Here is a 19,377-nt window from a genome sequence, read left to right as displayed (position 1 = left end):
ATTTTCCTTTTCTTTTAACCTTATATTTTCCTTCGTCTGCTCGTATACGGGCATATAGATTTCCATCCAATCTGCTTTAAAGGGGTGTAGCGATGGGTAGGGATGATGACCTTGCAGAATTGCAAGCACCCTCCACTCACCCCGTGGATCATTAAGGGCTAGAATTTGGGCTTCCCCATGTCCACATCTCTTGTGCCTCTGTCGTCTGCGCTTGCGACGGCCATAGGCGTGTTTTGCTGCTTCATCCTTTTCCTTCATTTTTGCGCCTTCGTTTTCGTGAACAGATTAATCTTCTTCTTCTTTGTTGTGGAAGGCAAGATGAATAGGTCTCCTTCAATCCGCGATAGAAGACAAAAGCAGAACAGATTGCCACTTTGAAGCTGTTTCTTGCTTCCTCTTCTCCTACTTCTTCATCTTCTTCTGTTCAATATCTCAAGGAAAACCCCTCTCCTGCCGTACACATCCTTCTGGTGCATTACTGACAGCAGTTAGAAGCATACTTGCATTCCTTGCTCAAGCATCAAGGTGTAGTTTTGTTTCATCTGCAGTTGGACCAAAAAACTAGATAGGACCTGGACTGCAGAATCGATCTTTGAAAGCCCACTCCTGCCTTATGGAGGCAAACTTATTGAAAGGGGCGCCATGGAGTTCAATCATGTCAGTTTCACCAGGATGTAAGAGGGAACCAGTAGCATAGCCGAAGGCATACTGGCATCAAAGTTTGTAGGCATGCCACATCTTCCTTCATATCTGAAAAAGTGTGATTGGCCCTTGAAACTCCGTTTATAAGAGCCTGCATTCTTGCGCCATTGAAGCTCTGTCTCCACCATACTTATAAACATCTTTTCAATTTCAATTTTTGCAACTTGGACAGTTCCATGGGGATCTCTCTCAAGTACAAACTGCTTCTGGATGTTCTCCTGAATGAAATCAATCATACCCTTAGGAATAAGAATAACACCATACAAATTTCCATGCTCTGCCGGTTTGATAATGACATCAGTTATGGGCAATTTGTTTTTTGTCATGCCGTGTGGAAGGGAATAAAGGAAAGGCCATCTGTTGAGAACAAATCTGCATACAACTCCTTGCTCTTTACTTCACAGAATCCATGGCTAGCCCGGTCCCGGCAACGGAACCAAAAATGACTGGCTCTCACCCAGCACTCTAACAAGCATAAAACCAAGGTACCGAGCAGCAAAGTATATGCTTGGAGCTTTGCTCCTCACCATGAAACCTGCAAACACACCTCTCTTGCCATGAACACACACACACACAAAAGACTCAAGACACACCCTCACCAATCAAGAAACAAGATCAGGAGGCTCCTCCTCTTCCTCTACACACTCAAGATCCATAGTTGCAGCACCAAGGAAGAGCAAGAAGAAGGATGGACAAAAAGAGTTTGGAAAAAAGGGAAGAGGGAAGTTAAAGAGGCACCACAATCTGCCGCGCTCCAACCTCCTCAACCCCTTTTTCCCAAGAACCCCAATTGCACCCTTTACATCTTTATTAAATCAAATATTTTTGAGCATACATAAAGTCTAAGGTTGGAGCCTTATGTGTTGCATGTATTCTAGGCAAGATTCCTAAGGTTTTTAAAATAAAAGAACATATGCAATGGCTTTTATAGCTCCAAGCCAAGCATTTACAATGGTAAAAATATATATCAATGAAGTACAACTTAGATACAATATCACAAACATTTTTGATAAAGTGAATAACTTGTCGATGTAGATCCCAAATATTTTAGCCTTTTTGATGACAAAATTGGAGGCTATCAGACTCTTCAACAAAGTGTCCCTATTTCCCACAATAGTAACAATCCTTGTCTGTCTCAACATTATCATGCATAGTTTGCGACTGCCACGATCCTCTACCTCTGGAATGAGACCTCCCCCTCACTCAGGAGTGTCCACCACCTCTTGCATAATGTATTTGCTAATTTCACATATTCTGAGATGCATGTTGCTGAGTCCCTCTACCATGGAAGCTCCCCCTAGCACAAATGCTATGACCTCTCTAATTTGAGTAAAACATTGCATCTCTACCTTTTGATCTACTGGAGCTTGTAGGTAAACCCAATTTCACCTTTGTATGAATAAGAAATGCAAATAGCTCATTAAAATTAGGCATTTTAGATCTCACTGATATAGATGTGTCAAATGACTTCCCAGTCACCATGGTGGCCTCACTAGATGTCTGTATAAACTCCAATGAGTGCAATGCAATGTAATACATGCTGTCTAGATATACTTACATCACTTACTGTGTTCTACATATAACTGAAGCAAGAAAACTTTTGAAGATGCCCAACTAATAAAGGATGATACCCAAATCACTACTTGTTCAATCTTCAGTGTTTAAACCATCCATTGATCAATTAAAATCTTACCTAGTATGTCATGGCATTGACTTCAACAATAGACATAATCTTGCATGTCACATTGTCTCGAAATAGATGGAATGCTGGTTTCCTTTAGCTGATAGCTTGATCCTTCACTAGTGCTAGATAAGTACCAGTAAATAGGCATGAAAATCATTGTTTGTTCAAGACAAAGCATAGCTATTATGGTGGAGTATGATGCTCCAAATCATCTAATGAATGTAGGTGCAATTTTGGGCAGATCACACTGAATCTTGTTGCTGTCCAAGAGCTCATACTGAGCATTTATCAATGATATAGCAGCTAGATAGTAAGCTTCATATGATGTTCCACAATGCCAAGCAGCCAACTATAATAGCCACACTTCAAGCTTCATCAACATGATAATACTTGTGCTATCCATGCAGTTAATTAGTAGGTGCAATTTGCAACAGTCATGCTGAATGCATGCTCATCATGCTGGCCACTAAGGATGCTCCCAAGCTCTAGTACATGTAATTGATCCTTCCTATCAAGCCTCAATAGGCTCAAGCAAATATGGACTTCTCAGAGACTGATACATACCCTTTAGATATTTGGCTATGGTTGCCAATATCTTCCTACAAGGATTCATACTCCAACTCTTGCAATCCAGGATCACATGCACTTATGGTTTCATGGCTCTAATACCATGTTCAATATTTAGATATAAGGGAGAGAGAGTGATAGACATGTGAGAAGCATAGAGAACATAGTACTCTCTTTATTCTTCTTCATTTTCATTATTCATTCTTCTACTAACTTACACATCCAATATCAAGTAAGACCTAGGTCTTCATAACAATGTAAAGGGACTTAGCAACTAACTGATTGGTACGGCTAGTTTTGACCAACATTATTACGGTACACTTGTCATCCAGCCAATCTACAACAATTGGAGAGAGTTGGTACATCCCATAGAGCTTGATTCTTCATAGAGACAAATCCTTACAAAATCAAAGAAGAAATGATTTTTACCGAATGCAATAGAACACCACTGAGTTGAATCTTTAGATATCTCTCTTTTCAAACATGTTCTTATTTTGAGGAGATATGCTTAGATAGTTCTCCTTCTCTCTAGTAGAAGGCACATTGATTACCATTTGACCAAAGTTGTTGCTGCGTTCCCTTATATTGATTGGAGCAAGTGCCTCACTATTCTTCTTGTAAAACTCTTCCTATCTTTCAAGTGATCCTCTAAGGTTCTCTTAAAAATAACTTTATGTTGAACTATTCTGTAGTGTTGTACTCATGGGTGATATCCTCAACCTAAGCCTACTTCTCTTTTGTAGGCCATCTTTCAACAATATATTCATGGCACCCAAAACATAAGGATGGATTCATACTAGGATACCAATCCTTACAAACTAGACACAAATCCTTACAAAATCAAAGTAATAAGGATTTACCAAATACAATAGAACACCATTGAATTGACTTTTTGGATATCTCTCTTTTCAAACATGTTCTTATCCTCAAGAGATATGTTTAGATAATTCTCCTTCTCTAGAAGACACATTGATTATTATTTGGCCAAAGAACTTGCCATTCTCTTATGTTGATTGGAGCAAGTACCTCACTATTCTGCTTGCAAAACTCTTCCTATCTTTCAAGTAACCTTCTAAGGTTCTCTTAGAAATAAATTTTTGTTTACTTGGTGTAAAGTGTTGTACTCATGGGTGATATTCTCAACCTAAGGCTACTTCTCTTTCTCTTTCCTTAAAAATTTAGAGGAATTTTAGAATATCAAAGGCCTTGGTACCAATAGTGAGATAGGGCTTCAAGACCTTGCTAAACCCATATTTAAGCCTATGCACCATATTAAAGCCATCATTCATTGACCCTATGTGCATGAGAAAGTCAATAATAGAACCTTCTACTATCTTTTGTAAACACACTATACCTAATTAGCACTTGTTATAAGAATTTTCACTCCTAGACAAGTTAGCCATCCTCTTCATAAATGCCTTTGAATATCCTTGTAAATGGTGCCGTGGGAATAAGGCGATTAGTTGCTTCTTGGGATTTCTTGTGTCCCTAAAGTATTTTTGCATGTAATATTATCTTGAATTTCTCTTACCTTTCATTGTTTTGGCTTTCACAACAATTAGGCCTTAAGTTTTTGCCTCCTTTAAAAATGTAGTTCTAGCAATAAGGTCTTCTAGTGATGCTTCCTTAGAAGTTTCTTCCTTATAAGACTTAACTTCAGGCTTTGTGGTGGTTCCTAAGGAATAAGACCTTGTCAGCTAATTTCTTGGTCCTGGCCATGATGGTTGCAAGTGGAAAAGGAAGAAGATCTAAATGTGCACTTTTTGGGGGTCCAATGGGCATGGTGCACCTATATTGCATTGTTATGACCTTGTAGAGTGTTCAACATAGAAAAGAGAAAAAGCGACCAAGCAATGTTGAAACGACAACCTTTTGGAGGTTTGGGCCACATTGCAAGTATTTTGTGTTGTTACAACCTTTTGTGTGGTGAGAGGTGAAGAAGTTGAAAATGCATAATTTCAAGTAACCATGAGTCCACATTTGGTGTATATCATGACATTATTAAGACACTTGTGGTTTGAATGTGGTAGTAGACATATAGTTTGTGTTATTGCACACCTTGTAAAATAAGGTTTGAAAAGCAAACTAAATACACTACAATCCACCCAAGGATAAGATATATATATTGTCCTCCAATTGGATATACCAATGGATGCATCCAACAATGATATCCTACCAATGGCTAAATCCAATGGTCTTTCTAATAGTTATATCCACAACAATAAAAACATTTAAAAATTTTCCTTCTTTTAAAGATGTTATACCTTTATACCACACTCATGAGCCTTATTTTCTTTCTTCATACCATAAGTGCAAAGGTTACAAATGATGTAATATAAGTTATTCAAGACCTTTTGACTCCCAAAACACACATTGTTTTGACCTTTTTGAGGAGTGCCCTTCTTTGTCTTCCTACTACTTTGTCCAACCCTCACCATGGAGGGCCTTTGAAGTTTCAAAGCCCAAAATACACCTCCAAAAATTCCAAAAGGTTTCAAAGTGAAAAGTTCTTCAAGTGCAAAAAGTAAAGAGATCAACCAAACCCAAAGTTGTTAAAAAGGCTCTAGACCATAAGGTCAAACCCCAAAGCAATAGGTCATCCCCTTTTCCTAGCTCTCTAGTAGGTGCAAGAAAAGTAAAAGACCCCAAAAGTAAGTGTATGTCTCTCCAAAGGCATGAGATGTCTCCTGGATTACAAAGGTCTCTCTCCTAAGAGAGGCTTCTTGAATTCCACATTCAACATGATATTTCATTGTCCTTTTACCTAGTTGCAAGGGACAACTTTAATCCCAAGTGAACCTTGACTAGATGATAAACCATTATAAGGACTCCTATAATGAGAATTATGACAAGTTTGAACATTTGGTAAGACCTACTGTGTAGGTGGTCCCACAACGATCTTGTATACATACCAATTGGGAGCGTCACTCTAGCAAATGCAGCATGCTCAATAAGATATATATTATTTTCTCTTGAAGTTTTGTGCACAAGATGCAGCTTTCCCTCTTACTCAAAGAAATTAAACTCATGAACAAGTCTATTTTTTTTTTCCTTTTGGCTATTGTGATGTATCCACTTAAAGGTGTGGAGCTCGCAGAGGGGATGCATCCTTCTAATTGTTTCTTGGTTAAGAATGAGGAGGAGGTCAAGGAAATATAGGAGGTTGAACTTGAAGAGGAGATAGTTATAGCAATGGACCCACCGGATGTGGCAAACTTCAAGAATCAAACCATTATTGAAGAAAGCCATGTAGAGATGGTTGAATAGTCCCCTACAAGATTTATTCTTCTTGCTTTGCCAAATTTTCCCATCAAAGACAATTAGCTAGTGTTAGAAGTTCAAAAGCTATTCAGTTTGAGAGAAGATCATTGTTGGATATAATTACATAGGTTTGTGCTATTGTTGATGGAGTCCTTGACATTGCAAATGAATCTAAGGAGAAATTTCTTAAACTAGATACCAAACTTCAAATGATAGGCTCATTGATGCATCTACTACCTTGTCTCTTTGTATGAGCAAAGCTAATGAGGAAGAGGAATAGCTTTTGATGTTGTCAAATGAGTACAACTAACTTCAAGAGAGGTTTGGAATTTTAAATTTTGGAAGAGAGCAAAGTGATTATGTACAACTTAAAAGATATCAAGGAGACAACAATTGATTTATGGAGATCAAGTACATGTGAAGTTGATGAAAACCAAAATGTAATATTATGTCAAGTGAAAATATAGTCATGTCTACCATTACATCTAAATTTTTCTTAAGTACTTAGTCTTTCTAGTTGGAGATAGCATATGATGAGAAATTCTTAAGAAGATATAAAGAATCAAGGGGTGGTACTACTTTGAAAGACATTGCCTTGGACATGTTCAAAATTGATGAACATGTTTTCATTATATTCCATAAAAACTACTCAAAAGAGGTATGTTCAAGGCCTATACTATGTATAAAAGATCTTAGTAGGCTTCTTGGTTACTCAAGGAAAAATAATTTAATGCATACAAATTTATGATGGTAAAAGAGATAGCTACCATTAAGATTTTTGGGTATGCTCTTGGCTACTTTGCCTTTAGAGTTAGATACTTCATGGTATTCTCACCCTATGCTTTCGTAGCAAAGCAATTGGATGTAAAATCCATAGTTGACTAAAAGGGGAGAAAATTTTTACAACATAGAGAAAGGTTTCCCAATGATGAAAATGATGTAGATATTCTCAAAGGTTAGTTTTGTATATACTTACGCTATAAATATAGTGGCATTTCCATTCGTCTATATTATTATTTTTTCAATAATTGAGGTTCTTTGCTTAAAAACCAATTAATTAAATCAATGAGAAAATCGCTTTTTGTAGCTCCTCCACCATGTGTTATGATATGAAAGAAAGATGTATATCCTTGGTGGTGTGATTTTTCCATGCTTTGTTTGCTATATGTTGCCAAAAGCTCTTACACTTCCACAAAATAAGGCCCAATAATATGAAAGAAAGTGCCATATATTTAAAAAAACTAGATAAAAAGTGTTTTCCTTTTCCCATCATGCATCCTTGATTGCATGAGCAAGATTTATAATTGAACATTTGTACTCTTGTACATATGTATACAATGTCTTCTATTATCTAAGCACCTTTATGAAGATATCAAGGTGTCTCTAGACCTCCATTCTAAGAGTTGCAACTTGTGGTGTACTAGCCATAATGCTTTCCAACAATGCCACATTGCATTCACCTAATTTTCTTTATGAATTTCTTAAAATTTTTTAGCTTTTGAACCTCCCACAAAAGCATTGGCAAGGTAAGGCATCTCTTGTTTTTCTTAACATTATTGGAGAATTCCTTATGTGGTCTTGGTCTCCATGAAAACCCATCTTTGATATAATACCTCACATGTACCAATGCATGAATTTGACAAATTTATTGGCTTAAATGTATATACATGATCAAGATGTTGCCTAATAAGCTTAGCAATTATTTTAATCTCTACATGCAATCTCTACATGCAAAGTATAAATATCAAGAAATTAGAAGAATGGATCCCATATATCTTATTTATATTGATTTTTTCTCAAATCTATAGATTATCTAATTGGGACTCTCCTTGCTTGTTGCAAACTACTGTTATTTTTGGAACCTATACTTTCCATGTAGTAAATATAAGGATAGATAACTTTGGCTCCATTGTAGATATAAAGCATAAATTTTAAGGTCATTAAATCAACTCACATATAAGGATAGTTCACTTTGGCTCCATTGTAGATATCACACATAAATTTGATAGCCATTAAATCAACTCACATATGCCATTCTACATTGGAACTACCAACCCCATCAACTACCAATGCTTCTCCACTACTTTGAGAGTGAATGGTATTAGGAATAATTGGGTGGGAAAACAACCATTTTAGGGCTTGATGATTCCCAATTTGTACCTAAGCTACACTAGTGCATCAAATCTCCATCTCAGACTAAATCTTATGTTCTAGTTCTCATCCTCTACTGTTGCTATACTCCAATGCTCTATTCAAATTGCAAATGCATACTTTTTTCATCTTTTGTCATTTCTAAATTTGCACTTCATCCAACTTCAAGACAAGCTACAATAAGTTTATAAATGTGTTGTATTCAAAAATAGCCTTTTTTTTCCCTAGTCTTTAAAAGGCATTGATGCTTCAATATGAACATACTCCCCTGGAATTTATTGATTCATAATAGACCTAGCAATTGAAACTATAAGGGATATAGGAAAACCAAATGCCCTTATTCTCTTATATCCGTGCCTTTTGAACCACAATAGGTAGAGAGAACATGGTAACCTTTGGGGATGATACCCACAATATTAGGTGTCTCTACTATTTCATCAGGTTTTACTATGCCATTGGAGTTTTTTACCAATTTTTGAGAGTTGGGCCTTTCAAGTCTACATCTCTTAGTGATTCAAGAATCTTCATAAGGTCTATTCATGGTTGTGGTTTCTTTGAGAAGCTTGATTATCTATTTGCTTTAAGAGATATTAATGCCTTATGATTTAGTTCTAGTGCAAAAGTAGAAGAAGTTGGATGACAAGGTTGTAACATGTATTTTTGTTGACAATGAAAGCAAATATTATAAGTTATACCATCCACAAAGTAAACATATCTTGGTCAAGCATGGTGTTCTCTTTGTGGAAGATGATGTTTAGCCTTGACTTTCATGTACAAAAGAGATAGATGTATGCTTATAGGATATATGATACTTTTTTTCCCCTCTTTTTAGTGATGTGCAATCATAATAGTGCCAAATGAGGAAGTTTTTTAGCCTATGCAAAGATCAGTCTATTTTTGATGCAGTTGTGAATGATGCACTTCTAGAGGAGAGAGTAGAGATTGAGCAAGGACTATGCCAAAATGGTTGGTATAAACATTACATGATAGTATGTTGGATGTACCATTGGCTAGTTGTACTTGTTTAGGCTCTCATAGTGCCTCTTATGCATTAGATTGTTATGCATTGGTTGTTATTCTAGTTTGTCTTATGAGGATGAGCTTGTGACTTTTGAAGAGGCACAAAATGCAAGAGATTGAATGTTTGCTATATGCAACTTAAGCACAAAGATATTATGAAAAATGGTACTTAGTTCTTGTAAAAAAGGCCATTGATACTAAATAAGTGAGTTTATAAGTTAAAGTGAAAGTTAGATGGTAATGTCAATCACTACAAAGCTAGACTTGTGGCAAAGGGTTATGATTAGCAGAAGGGCATTGACTTTGATGAGAGCTTTTCTTTCATTTATTGTATGGCTTTTGGTAGCATGCGCATTAGCAACTCATAATAGTTGGAATGTATAGTGGGTAGACATAAAAATTGTGCTTCTAAATGGTGATTTAGATTAGAAATTATATGTCTTTTAGCCTTGTGGTTCTATACAAGAGGGAAGAAGACATAGTGTTATATCAAAAGGGGATTTGTATGGTTTGAAGCAAGTTCTACCTCGATGAGGAGATACTGTTGAGGTATTTGCAATCACACCTACTTCAATCCCTTTGTGAGGAGCAGTGAGGGCTTAGGACCAGAATCCCATATGCACAGTAGGGAAAGTACCACCACTCAAATCCTATAAAGCATTGTACTTGCACTCTTTTTCTAATGCAATGATAGTACTCTTTTCTTTCTAGTAAAGTGTCATGTCACTATCAATACACAAGATTGTGTTTATGATTCCAAGTCTCAATCTTGGAACCTAATTCACTTGTGTAATAGTTTGTCCTAGTCATGGTCAATGTCTTCTTGAGTTTCTTTTTCCTCTTTTAACCTCCATAGCTCCCGCATCTGCCATGCTCTAGATCCCACATATTTCACATGGTATCAGAGCTCAGCTGAGCATGGACCAACTCTCCTTTCACTCCTCTCAGCTCCTTTCCATCTCAGCTCAGCTCAGTTTGAGTACTGGACCCTATCTCCAACTTCATTTGCATTCCTACCTTCAATGAAGCTTCCATGTGGCAGCCATAGCCAACAGCACCCTGTCAGCTTGAAGCTTTCATATCTCTCTCCACATGCCAAATCTCTTTTAACTTCCTTCTGGAGAAGTTTCTTTACTTTAGAGCTCCTCCCTAGCACCTCAATCATTGATATTGGGCAACTGTAGCTTCAACATTGTCTCTTTTCAGAGTCGTTGCCATAACTATGTCTGGACAGCACCTACCTACCTCTATTGGATCAGCCATACCTCATCAACCACGCCATATCTCTTCAATATTTCTTCTTGAGAGTTATTCTTTAGGTCAAGCTGCAACGTCTTGGTACAAAAATCAAGGAGATTGATGCACACCATGCCCGACATTTGCATTTTTCCAAATCTGGGTGCAATTTTGACAGCAACCAATTTGAAGGATTAGATCTCTCAACTCGGGAAAAACAAGTACAAACCCTCTTAGGGGGAGTTATATCCATTAGTGAGGATCCTCTATCTCAAAGGGTTTGAGCATATTCGACCTGTAGAGCTCATGGGAGCTCATTTACTAGTTGCTGGTCCCTGTTAGCCATAGCCAAACTTCACCAAGCTCAAAAATCTCATAATTTTCTCTCTTCTGCCACCACTGGAACAACCCATTGCCACTCAGACTTGAAGGTCCCAACATCAAATCAAGAAGGGGAATATCTGGATCTGAAAGAAATTGAAGGATTTTTGCAGGTTTGAAAGAGTAAGGGAAGAAACATAGTGTCTATTGACACACTCATTTTTAGTGATCTAAACACTTGTGTCTCTTAACACATCTCAACCAACTCTTCTGCTGCTTAAATTTGATAAGTCTAAAGCTGTTTTGCTACTAGTCCCTCAAGTCGAACATGGGCAAAGATTCTCCAATTGCTCATTTCAAAGGAGTCGGGTTTCATACTTGGCAGACCCGCGTCAAACTGATCCTAATGAAGAAGGGCCTCTGGGCCATTACCACTGGAAAAGAAAAGAAGCCTCATGATGCGGATCTTGCTATCACTTGGAAAAATAAAGATGATAAGGCTCATGCCATTATCAAACTGGAGCTAGACGACAACTATATCCACCATGTGGATGACTGTGAGACTTCACAGGATACATGAAAGAGACTTGACACTTTGTTCGGTGCATAGTCTAAATCATCAAAGTATGGTCTCCTGATTGAGTTTTTCAACCTTGAAATGAAGTCCAGCACATCACTTGCCACACATCTAAATTACATGGAAGGAATTCTAACCCAACTTGTAGGAATCAACATTAAAATGGAAGAAGATGTTTGCATCGATGTTCTACTTAAGAGTTTTCCTCTTGAATATAATAATGTATCAACAACTCTAATTAATATGTCAAACCCTGAACTTGTTGATATCCACACATCATTGTTAGAGGAGGAAAAGAAGCTAAAAACTAAGGAATAACCAAGTACCTCTAGAGATGAGCATGCATTATATGTTGGCAACAGGTACAAAGGCAAGAAGGATCAACTCTTCTGTGATTTCTACAAAAGGACCGGACACAACATCGAGGAGTTCTGCCACACCAGAAAGAGGTCCCAAAAGGCCTATCTAGTTGCAATCAAAGAAGAATAAGAATACGGAGAAAAGGAAGAAGAAGAAGAAGGCCACAAGGAGAAGGACAAACTTCATCAGTCCTTTTATTCAGATAGACTTTTTTAGCTGTGTATTTCCTAGCCCTAATGCCTCAGATATAAACTTGTAAACTTCTCAGTTATCCTTGTACTATAGCCTCTGTACATTTTGTGAGGCCCCTGCTACAGTCTCTGGATGTCCATCATGTTTGTGGTACCCACACTTAGCATTTTCTGTGATAGCCTTTGGTGTTTTTCCATGTTTATGGTGTGCCCACACTTTGCAGGTGTTGCTTTCACTAAAGCCTCTACTCACTTTGTACTTTTGGTTGTGATTGAAGAGGGGTGTTGAGGTATTTGCAATCACACCTACTTCAGTCCCTTTGTGAGGAGCAGTGAGGGCTCAGGACCAGAATCCCATATGCACAGTAGGAGAAAGTACCACCACTCAAATCCTATAAAGCATTGTACTTGCACTCTTTTTCTAATGCAATGATAGTACTGTTTTCTTTCCAGCGAATTGTTGTGTCACTGTCAATACACAAGATTGTGTTTATGAGTCCAAGTCTCAATCTTGGAACCTAATTCACTTGTGTAACAATTTGTCCTAGTCAAGGTCGATGTCTTCATGAGTTTCTTTTTCCTCTTTCAACCTCCATAGCTTTTGCATCTGCCATGCTCTAGATCCCGCGTATTTTATAGATACATGCATAGTTGACTACACATGGTTTTTGAATAGTCCCACTAAGAACACACTATATCTTAGACATGAGGGGGATATGCCTTTGATTATTATGTTTTATGTTGATGACATGTTGCTGCTTATTGCTCCTGGTCCTAATGAGATACACTTTGTAGAATTTAAGGTTGAGTTGAATACAACTTTTGACTTATTAGATTTAGGCCTATTGCATCATTATTTGGGCATTCACTTTAAGCAATGTGATGGAGGTATTGCTTTGTGTCAAACAAAGTTGTTGAGATATTGGCAATCACACCAAGCTTAGCCTCTTTGTATGGAGCAGTGTGGGCTTAGGATGCAGAATCCCATATGCATAGTGGTGGAAAGTGCAGTCTAGTCTATCCCTATAAAGCATTGTACTTGCTCTCTTTTTTAATGATATATCATGATGCTTCCTCTTCAGTTAGTGTCATTGTCAGTCCATTACACAAGATTGTGTTTATGATCTCCAAGCTTCCATCTTGCAACCTAATTCACTTGTGTAATAGTTGTCTACTCATTGTCTATGTCAACATGAATCTAACCTTCATCTTCTATCCACCATAGCTTTTGCCATGCTCTAGATTCGACGTTTTAACATGGTATCAAAGCTCAGCTAAGCATGTCCCAGCTCTCCTTTTACTCCTCTTAGCTCCTCTTCATCTTAGTCCTCATTTTGAGTGTATGACCCCCATTCTTCACTTAAATCTCACAGTCACCTTGTGGTGGCCATATCTAGATTGTACCTACCTCAATTAGAGCTCTTAGATCTCCCTCTACAAGCCATATCTCCACAAGATTCCTTCTAGGCATATCTTCATGGACTTCTTGAGCTCCTCTCTGGCACCTCAATCGGTAACATTGCTACTCCATGGCTTCGACATTACTGAAATTCATTGTGTTGCCTTGAACTACACCTGCAATATGTCGTACACTTTGATCTCTCTCCACATAGCTCGATTCATCCTATGAGTTTAGAGAAATTAAAAGTCCATATATGAGCTACCTCCCACATAACTTTTGTGTCTTATGATCCATTGTAGTAGCTGCAATCATAAAAAAACCACTTGTAGAAAACCCTAACAGATAGACACCATAGTCATCGTACTTCAAGCTCAAAACCACTTCATTTTCTCTCTCCTCTAGACTCAACAAAGCTTTTACCACTTTGATCTAACATCAAGTGCTTGAAAGCATAGTATCTATTGATACTTATCAAGTGTTATTTGACACTACATTCCTTGTGTCTCTTGACATAATTAAAAATTCTATTTCTTAAATCTAAGAGTTTTGGTGCTAATTTGCTACTCCAGCATGGGCAAAGACTCTCCAACTATTTGGTTCAAAGAAGTCCGGTTTCACACTTGGCAAAACCGCATCAAGCTTATCCTGATGAAGAAGGGTCTTTGGGCCATTACAAATGGAAAAGAGAAGAAGCCTCAGGATGTGGACCTTGTAACTACTTGGCAAAAGAATGATGACAAAGCACATGCCATCTTTAAGCTAGAATTGGATGACAGCTACATCCACCATGTGGATACCTGTGAAACCTCTAATGATACATGGAAGAGATTAGATACTTTGTTTGGTGCACAATCAAAGTCATCTAAGTCCCCCCTATCGATGCTGCCAACTAGCGGGAGGGAGGGGAAGCTAAAGATGACAATGAAGGCGATGAGGACGATGTGGGAGGAGGGGCACACGTGTGCCACCTCCCTCCCCCTCCCCCTCCCCTACTATCCCTCCCCCAATCCCTCCACCTGGGTGGGGCCACCACCATGCAATCGTTAGGTGGAGGGTGGGGAGAAGGCCATCGTCAACCCCCCAATACCACTCCTCCCTATAAAGCCCCCCTGCAATGAAGACGATACCTTGCCCACCCCCTATCAAGCTACATAGAGAGAGAGAAAGAGGGAGAGAGAGAGTAAGAAGAAACTTCTAGAAGTTTCCAAGCCCCCCCTTGAGAGGGCTTTCCACACACTATCTTTTGTAAGGAGCAAGCCATCTACCAAGGACGCACATGCAAGGAGCGGATTCAAGCTACCTTGATCAGAGATTGTTTGAGTCCTTGTCCTTTTACCAGGAAAGGTTTCCTAGGATGGCCCCCAAGCGAAGATTGCCTCACACCAATGGAAATCCCACAAACACCAACAGAGTTACTGGTCAAGGCGGAACGACAAACAACAACTCGAGTTCGGGTGTAGATAATACATTCATGAATAACCAGGTGCTATCAATAATCTTTCCTACATTGAAAATAGTAGATAAAGGGAAAAAAAAAGATTCGACTTACAAAAGATCACACTTCCTTGTATTGAAATGATCATGTTTTATTGCATGGAGTTGAATAAATTGATGCATGAAATTAGAGTTACTTCTGTAGAAGAGATACTTGTAATTCATAGGTCATTCACACTCATAAAATCACGCAACTAACAATGCTTGCATAAATTTGCACACGAAGGGTAGATATATGTGTTAAGTAACTCATAGGAAGAGATAAAAATATTTGTCTTTGACTCATAAAGTTGCACTCTTGGGTGTGTTTGCCAATACCTTGTGGTTGTAAGATGCATCCTTAGAAAATTTTTAGAATTGATTTATTGTAGGAATGACATCTCAAGGCGTGTTTAGAAAACAAAGCTTGCATCTCCATATTAAGCATGAAGGATCACACATTACATAGAAAGCATTTGCTCTCAAGGGTGTTAAATCTTGCATTCTGATATTTCTTGATACCATAGATATAACTTTGATTGTAATGCGCATAGGATGTGGTCTTCATCGTAATTTGTACTAAAGCTAGCTTGTAATAGGAGAATTTGTTAGGTCACTCTTTCGACGGTAACAAACTAAGAATTCAACCACAAGATAGATAAAAAAAGAGCTATAGTGGAAGCTTGAGGGGAAATTGAAATTTGTAATGGATTCTCAAGAGGGTGGAGCCACCCTCAAATAGTCCTTGAAGATCTTAGATTGGATTATCTAAGATCTTGTCGAAAACCCAACCCATGAGTCATAGAACCTAGGAAAAATTTACCATTTGGAAGCTAATGGGTGTTGCTAATTGGATGTAAGACCAACTACGTAAATTCTCGTTCTTATTGCATAAGAATGAGGGATGAAATAAGGGTATTCCCTACCCCCTTAGTGGGGCATTACAGTTGACACCAAGGCAAGAAAAATTTGAAGGTTGAATGCTAAGCATTCAAAAAGGAACCCCACCATAGGAGGTGTTTTGAGCACTCGCCCACATTATTGTTTGTGCTTGTAATTTTAGGAGCACCGGTTTTGAAAGGATTATTTCACCAAAGCTCTCATAAGAATATTGTATAAAGGATCAGGTTAAATTCCTGGAGGGCGTGCCAAGCCACCTCTAGCTGGCTGCCAACCATATCCAAGGGGGCTCTAAATAATCGTGACGGGAATATGGACAGAACTCACCATGAGAGGTCTCTCTGTGGATTAGTTTAATCATATGAGGACACTTGGATGCCAGGGGGAACTCTGGTTGTGAATCCCTTGCCTACAGGTCCTACTCAAATAGTCTACATGACTTGAGATGGATTCTGAAGGCCTTGTTACTAGTGCAGGGGTGAAAACTTGGAGGATAATAAGATGAATCCTTACAGATTGTGAAAATCATCCTATGGATGAGATTTGTATCCTAGTTGAGATTTTAATATAAAGTTTACTTTTTAAGAAATTCGTTGGAGTTGTTTTCGTGTCAGTGCATAAAATTACGTAAAGGAACATGTGAGTAACGGGTTAATTATGGAAGCTACTTGAATGTGTTACCACTAATGTGCCCTTAGGTAAGTAGAAAACTAAAGCTATCAAGGGAAGCAGGTGGGCGGAACCCTCGACGGGTTCGTCCTACAACAAGGTGGTCCTAGAGAACTAGGAGGCTTCTCAACATTCAAATCAGGATGACGTATTAACCTTAGATAATGTAGGGTAGAACCCTGACTCATATTGTTTTAGGGGACCGGAATGGGACTTTACCCTATGGGTAGAGAGGTTGAGAGCGATGCATCCCTCTCATTTCCTATTCTCTTTGAACCAAGTACGATATGAGTCCACTTCAGTTGAGATGATCTACACAAAGGAGATCATCTAAAGATTGATGCTAGAAGGTTGTGGAATGACTTGACCATTAGAAACTCAGTAAGATTCAAGTCGATCCTAATAGGGTTGGCCGATACGTTTTGTTGCGGAGTAGACTCGGAAGTTGCTAACCGACAAATCCAGTGACATTCTATGGGTGTGCCAAGCAGCGCCTTTTAGATCAGACTCACTAAAACATGTCAAGGTTTGGACACATTGCAGTTGGTATCAGAGCGAACCAACAAATAACACAATCAAGATAAGAATAAATTAGGAAGAGTGAAGTGATGTCTTCACTAGAAAACATTTTTCTTTTACTCACTTTTGGATTATTGTTGCTTCTAGACCTGCAAGGCATGGAACACGTTCCTCATATTTCATATCATGTTCGGGATTGCTATGAATTCTTCAAGTTATTGCAAAAGAATCGACATGATGGGGATCCTGGATCGCCTCTGCAACCCTTCATCAGTCTATGTGGAAAGGTGTTGGACTTGGAGTGCAGGTTATTGCTACATAAATCCCAATCGGTTTGCCTATGTTCAAAACAATGTGAAGAGGCTAAAATGATTCGAGAGTTATTCATCTTCCATGAGGCACGTGTGAACTCGATCTCCTGCACATCACAGGTCAATAGGTAGAATAAACTTGCTACATCTATGAGGAGGTGGTCAAAGTCTTATCGAAAAATAGAATTAAAGTAATGGGGCGAAATGAAAGTCATGGCTATCAAAAACAAGGATTTCTTGAACTTCCCATGACTTACCGCTTCCTAAGAATCCATTCCCCAAACCCATATTACTATTTTTTCCTTATAGCCAAATCCAATAAGGAATTATTAACCTGGTGCTGATGTATCTCTTGAAAGAAAAACCATCCCAGCCTATCTCTATCTATTCCCGAATAATTGTATTTGAGGATTATGCCTTTTTATGAATAAATGAGAATTTTATGATTATCTGACTTATTACATAGTATTGATGAAAAATAATCTGTGCATTAAGATAAGTTGTGAAGAGATGTGTAAATGCAACCTTAACACAAAAGTTTAAATTGAACCAGATACAACCCCAAACGTAGAATTAGAACCTTGTTCCCGCACTAAGCCCAACAGAGGCACAAGAGGAGAAGTTTCTTCTCAAACAAATCAAACCACTAGAATTTGATGGGAAAGGGAAGATTGTTGAAGCCTATGAGAAAATATGGATTGAATCCATGGAGGCTACTTCAATGCAATAGGAAAAAACCTCTGATTTCCAAGCTCAAACTCATTGGTGAAGCTATGCTTTGGTGGAAGCAATGGTGTAAAAACCAAACAGTTATGGAAAGCACAGTAACTTGGGATAAGCTAAAGGAAGCAGTGCAAGGAAGGTACATGCCATTGTATATAGAACTCAGAAGATGAATGAGTTCTTTAAGTTGAAATAGTTGGGTTTGTCTCTGGAGGCGTACTACTCAAAATTTGTATCCTTGTTAAAATACGCCTCGAAAATGAGTATTTCCCAACAAGTCTTTAAGTTTTATGATGGGTTGAATCCACCAATGAACACTCAATTGGAATCAATGCATCCTTCAGATTTACAAGATGCATTGATAAGAGCAGGATCCATTGTGCAGGAAGTCCAGCCAAAATCCAAGAATAACGAACCCTGGTCTCACAAAGATATATACGGATGTCAAAAGCACAATTTAAAAGGGCGCAAGGACAGAGTCAAGGTCAATGGAAGAAGCCGGAGGCAAATGTGGTTAGTGACTTTGTCCCCACTCAAAGAAACAACCAGAATCTGTGACGTTTTTACTACAAGGAACCTAGGCACTTCAAAAGATAATGTCCCAAACTTGGAGACGGTCGTCTTCAAGGAAACTTTAGTGGGCAAGTTAGGGCTACCCATGGTCGTAGTCGTGCAGCAATGGAAAGGGCAAAAACTTCCAACATCACCATTAAGGAAATCATTGAAGAAGAAGACCCGTCCATGGAAGCTGAGATTGAGAGGGCATTAATTCATGCCTCTCTCCATAAAAAGGAGTTGACTCTCCAATTTTCAATGATCCAAACTCCATCGAATTACCAAGGTAAGAATTGTAAAACCTTGATTGACTGTGGCAGTACTCATTCTTTCATTTCACCAGCTTGTGCAAGAAGGTTAGAAATAGCCACTGTAGTTGCACCTACTTTGCTTGTTGAATTAGAAAATGGGTGAGAAATTACTTGCACTAGACAAACTACTAAGGTGGAATTCCTACTCAGAAAAGAGCCCACATCTATTAAGTTCAGGGTAATGAATCTAGGGGTCTATGAATGTCTACTTAGGATGGATTGGCTAGTCCCCAATGATGCTCACATCCATTGTGGTAAGGGCCAAGTTTCCTTTCAGAATCCTAAAGGTGAGTTAGTTACAACTTAAGGGGAAGTTGGTAAACCAAAGATCGAGCTAGCTAAGGCAATGCGAATAGCTCAAGGGATAAGGAAAGGATTACCCGTCTATTTGATCAAGCTAAACAAGCCGAAACAGGTAGAGGACTCCAATGAAGAATCATCATG

The 19,377-nt window shown here is 38.4% G+C and overlaps 1 pseudogene; it reads right to left on the bottom strand.

The window, feature by feature from the left end:
* Positions 1-653: 653 nt before the first annotated feature.
* On the bottom strand, positions 654-1,028 carry LOC148020163 (pyrophosphate--fructose 6-phosphate 1-phosphotransferase subunit beta 1 pseudogene; annotated as a pseudogene).
* Positions 1,029-19,377: the final 18,349 nt, after the last annotated feature.

The sequence above is a fragment of the Lygodium microphyllum genome, chromosome 19 (assembly GCF_053477565.2).
Source record: "Lygodium microphyllum isolate KBCC chromosome 19, Lygodium_microphyllum_v1.1.10, whole genome shotgun sequence".
Taxonomy (NCBI): domain Eukaryota; kingdom Viridiplantae; phylum Streptophyta; class Polypodiopsida; order Schizaeales; family Lygodiaceae; genus Lygodium; species Lygodium microphyllum.
The sequence above is the reverse complement of the archived record's forward strand: the minus strand, read 5'-3'. Positions and strand labels throughout refer to the sequence as shown.